This window comes from Engraulis encrasicolus, chromosome 3 (genome assembly GCF_034702125.1).
Source record: "Engraulis encrasicolus isolate BLACKSEA-1 chromosome 3, IST_EnEncr_1.0, whole genome shotgun sequence".
Classification (NCBI taxonomy): domain Eukaryota; kingdom Metazoa; phylum Chordata; class Actinopteri; order Clupeiformes; family Engraulidae; genus Engraulis; species Engraulis encrasicolus.
In genome coordinates, this window is record NC_085859.1 from 28,200,688 (window position 1) to 28,205,874 (window position 5,187).

Sequence of the window (5,187 nt, forward strand, 5' to 3'; positions counted from 1 at the left end):
TCCGTGTGTCCATTTGTGTGTGTGTGTGCGTGCGTGCATAGGGGCGTGCATGCTTGAGTGTGTGTGTGACTGCGCGCATGTGTGTGTGTGTCCAAGTGTGTATGTACTATGTGTGTCTATGTGAGTGTGTGCCCGTGTGTGTGTCTGTGTGTGTGTGTATAGGTGTGTGAGAATGTGTGCCCATGTGTGTATGTATGTGTGTGACTATGTGAGTGTGTGCCCGTGTATGTCTGTGCAATGCTTTCTAAAGGCTAATTGTCCATGCTGGATGACCAGGGGCTAATTTGGCAGAAGCGGGGGCAGTGGAGCTGAACCAATTGGACGCGGCCGCCACTGACGAGGGAAGGGCAGCGATGACAAAGGCAGCTATCACAGTGGCAGGGGCGCACGCACACACACACACACACACACGCACGCACGCACGCACGCACGCACGCACGCACGCACGCACGCACGCACGCACGCACGCACGCACGCTCACAAACAGCTCATTATCATACAAGGAAACAATTTATTAACCTCACAATCAAAAGCATATAAATGCATCCATTGAGAGAAAGTGAGAGAATTGGAGTGTGTAGAGTGCGTGTGTTTATGTGTGCATGAGTGAGAATGGTGGTCACAGAGACCCACATCCGTAGTGACGGCAGCCGCAGCGATCCTGGTGGTGGCTGCAAAATTCTGGGAATTTTAAAAGGCGGATGCGATAATGTTACGATGCAATGGGGGTCCCTTTGTCTCTTGAGTCACGATGCCATGCAAAGGGGGAAATCTTTGTATTCATTAATTGAGGCGAAGTCACAGTGTGAACATACGATGGGTTGGGAATAGTTGTCGAAGCACTAGCAGCAGTAACAGTGGTAGTGGCCACGTGGCTGGCGGTGGACAGCAGTGGCCGTGGATAGCAGCGGCTATGGTGGCTAGGACCTGGACAAAGCCATCAGAAAGAACCCCCCAACCATGACTGTAGCTTCCCTGGCGGATAACAGCAGCGTGGGTGGGTGTTCATGGTGTGGGCGGCAGCACGCACTGACAGGTTTATGTTAGAGCACAGCCCTGTAATGGGAGGGAGGAGATCAATGAGGTGAACCATGAACACCTCTGCCACCATCAGCACCACTGCGGAGGACGCCACCCCTTCATAGTCCAGGAATGGCTGCCACCATTGGCTGCCAATGCACGCACGCACGCACACACACACACACGCACACACACACGCGCGCGCACACACACACACACACACACACACACACCCTCACCCACCCACACACACGCGCGCGCACACACACACACACACACACAAGATATATTGAGCTCTATAATTATATGTACCTATGGGTTTTGTACTGTATGGTATGGAAAAATACGTACATATTGCACACTTAGGTCGCCCTCTGATGAAGATGGGAGCTATACCGTCTAAACATTTCGGGTAAAGGATACCATTTTTACATGTCTGAAGTAAAGGAAAAAGCAGTTTTACTTAGTGGTACAGACTGACTGACAGCTAAGCACCACAGGAACTAATGTACAGCTACAGAGTGTAGACAAAGAATCACACCTGTGGGAAATCTCACACAGTACATGCTGTTCAACATACAGAGAGACTTGTATGTAACACTCACAGTGTTCATCCTACTCTTTACTATAGGTTAAGTGTTGAATTAACACTGCAAAGTTCACAATGTAGCTTTGCTTTGGTGTCAGGGTAGAAACCATCGATCATAACAACAAAGCACCTTTGTGCCAGCGATAGTGTCTACACAGTGACAATGTGATAGCAAAGAGGGTAGATTGATGAAGAGGATTCAAACCCCGCCCACCCAATGCAAAAGAGTGTGCTCATGTTGGGTCTCCTAAGGGGGCGTTGTCCCCTCCTTCTCTTTTTGAGGCTTTACCGCCATCTACAGCGCTAAGGGGACTCCATTTATTCTCTACCTCAGGACTCCGAAGGTCTCCTAACCAAAGGTCTCCTAAAGGGGCGTTAACCTGACATCACGTGAATACCGGAAAAGAACTAGAAGGACGTATCTCTGTCTATAAGATCTCTGGTCTCCCAATCCCATGCTGCAATTGTTTTTCTTGATTGTTTTCTAATTTTGTATATGTATTTGTCTTTTTAAATTATTATATTTTTATTGTTTAATGTATACATTTATTGACTTTTGTGCCCATTGTTTGATCCTGCTATAGATACATTTTGGACATTGTAATCATTTGTAACTCAGTTACATTGAAAAAGAGGGCTGCCCTCAAATGTATTTTCAAGAATATAAATGAGAGTTTCCATCCCCTTTCAATGACCATCATTTCTGCCCTCAATTGCTGACTTTGTTTACCAGCATGAAACCATAATTGAAACGAAACAACTTATTCTGAAGCTGGCATAGGACACAGGGCACCAGAAACAAAAAAGATATGCAGTGCTCAACCACTCAAGCACCCCTAATCTGATTTCCAGCCTATCCAGTTTGTTTGTTTGCTGATTTGATGTTCTCAATGGGTAAATAGTTTTAAATGATTTTTTGAATTGCATCCCAATCCGATCGAAGCCATAAATGAGATGTAGTTTCAAATGCAAATCTGATTGTGTTTACTTTTTAAATGTGCCTTCCTGTTGTGGTTGTGTCCTGTGTGTTCCAATCAGATTTAAATGTATGTACACTGAGTGCATTGTACAATCATATGTCAATCCCTTTACTCATGAACAGCGACTGTGTGCACAATGTTTATTTACATTTATAACACACAGTGTGCTCTTGATGCATCTAATCAGCCCATTAAGTGAAGGGGCACATTAGCAAGTTAATGTCATTTCCTTATGCATTGGCATAATGTCAACGTCACGTCCCAGGGAAAATATCATTCCTATGGCAACCAAGCAAACCAAACGAACATAACACAGATAACACTATACGTAAAAAATACGGATTACCAATGCTCACAAAGATTGGATTCGGGTCGCTTGCAAAATATAGTGCAGACAGTTCAGTCCATCAGACCGAGTCAATCAGATATGCAAACAAGAAACCCTGGCAGTCTGAACATAAGCAAAGTGACATGGGGAGCGTACAGAGGCTGTGTAGTCATACAAAGTGGAGTGTGTGTGTGCGTGCGTGCGTGCGTGCGTGCGTGCATGCGTGAGTGCGTGTGTGTGTGTGTGTTTGTGTGTGTGTGTCTGTGTGTGTGTCTGTGTGTGTGTGTTTGTGTGTGTGTGTCTGTGTGTGTGTCTGTGTGTGCGTGTGTGTGTAGGGGTGTCATACAGGGATTGGAGCTAGGGCCTCTGGACCAGTGGAGCTGATTGTACATAGGGCTCACACTTTACTGCTACTGTATGCCCCTGCGTGTGTGTGTGTGTGTGTGTGTGTGTGTGTGTGTGTGTGTGTGTGTGTGTGTGTGTGTGTGTGTGTGTATGTGTGTGTGTGTGTGTGTGTGTGTGTGTATGTGTGTGTGTGTGTGTGTGTGTGTGTGTGTGTGTGTGTGTGTGTGCGTGCGTGCGCGTGTGTACCATACCATAACAAATGGCACCGATGTGTGTGACAACTATGGTGCCGACACTGTCACCAGCTCAAGCCCTGATGACATCCTGTCGCATGACAACAAACAGCTTTCCGGTATTATCAGAGGCAAATTTCTTACGCTTGTTTCCTCCACAGTCTTTCTCAATTTCACGCGGGCGTGTGGGTTTCGCTGGCAAAGCAGTCGGCGCTTTTGAGAGTTTCTGACTACTAGAGAGGTGCACAGGCCATGGCCTGACAATGTATTGCCATTACATGTGTTTTGGCTGCTAATTGGCAGCCTTCTGTTTATCACCCACCCCCCTCCTCTGTATTAATTAAGGACGTGGAAAGTGTGGAAAGGCACGCTCCGCTATTTTAGACTTGTAAAAACCGCGGAACCTGCGGGGCGAACACTTGGGCTGCTAAACACAGACCTCGGCCAGCACCAACACAAACTGACAGCTGCAATAACAACCATGAAATTCTACCGAGCTGTTAGGCAGAGAGACAGAGAGAGAGAGAGAGAGAGAGAGAGAGAGAGCGAGCGAGCGAGCGAGAGAGAGAGAGAGAGAGAGAGAGAGAGAGAGAGAGAGAGAGAGAGACAGAGAGAGAGAGAGAGAGAGAGAGAGAGAGAGAGAGAAGGTGAGTGAGTGAGACATCCAAGGGGAAACCACCTGTTCCCCACGTTAGCACCCGTTCTGTGATTACTGTAAACCTGGGAGGGTTTGGGGTCAGGACCCGCGTATGGTAGACGACTGTTTCCCCATCAACCTAAATAGCTTGAATTAAGCTTCCGCATTTTTTTTAACATATTTTTGGGGTTTTGTGCCTTTATAGGATGAGCGATAGGCGGAATAGAGTGAGAGTGAAAAGGGAGAGAGTGGGAAACAATAGGGAAATGACCTCGGGTGAAAATCGATGGTTGGTAGTGGTGTCAACAATGATCGATTCGGCGATGCAATTCAATGGGGGGCATGGACGATCCAGAATCGATCCGGCAAGTTCCAGAATCGATCCGTCAATTTTTTTAAGTTTTAAATACTTCCATGGATATTTCGGGAGCAAATGAATGTTAAATTAAATAACAGCACTTCAAAACATTGCAAGACTGATACAGAGTGACACAGAAAACAGCCAATAAATTGTTGCTCAGTTTCTGACTACCTGTATTGCCTCATCATGACTGATTAAACATCTGCTTTGCTTTCAGTAGAAATCTAATGCATTGCAATGCATTGTAGAATTGAATCGGATCGGATCGCATAGAATCGAATCGAATCGCCACCTCCCGAATCGTGATCGAATCGGATCGTGAGGACAGTGCCAATCCACACCACTAATGGTTGGGCCTATGGTGCCTTACACCACTGAGCAACGACACCACATACTGTACTTCTCTGATCTGAAGACATTTGTATGAATGATGGACTGTTTACCCACACACTGCACTTTTTACATACTACTGTATTCAACCATGAAAACAGAGCAATGTGTTTGAAAGCACATGCCACCAGTCAGTGGCCTACTTTACATTAGGCAAACTTAGGCAATAAACACACAAAAAATAAGCCTAATCTTAATTTGTCACTTGTGTAAATCGAAGATATGAGACATATGAGACAAAATACTAAAATAGCACCCTTGCTCCTTCCATGCCAATTGGTGACGGGTTTAAAGAATGACTTTT

At 46.0% G+C, this 5,187-nt stretch overlaps 1 protein-coding gene across 1 annotated transcript in view; it reads right to left on the minus strand.

The window, feature by feature from the left end:
- Positions 1-5,187, minus strand: part of rasgrf2b (Ras protein-specific guanine nucleotide-releasing factor 2b) — a 116,210-nt gene that overhangs the window by 25,404 nt on the left and 85,619 nt on the right. The gene's annotated exons all lie outside the window — the stretch shown is intronic.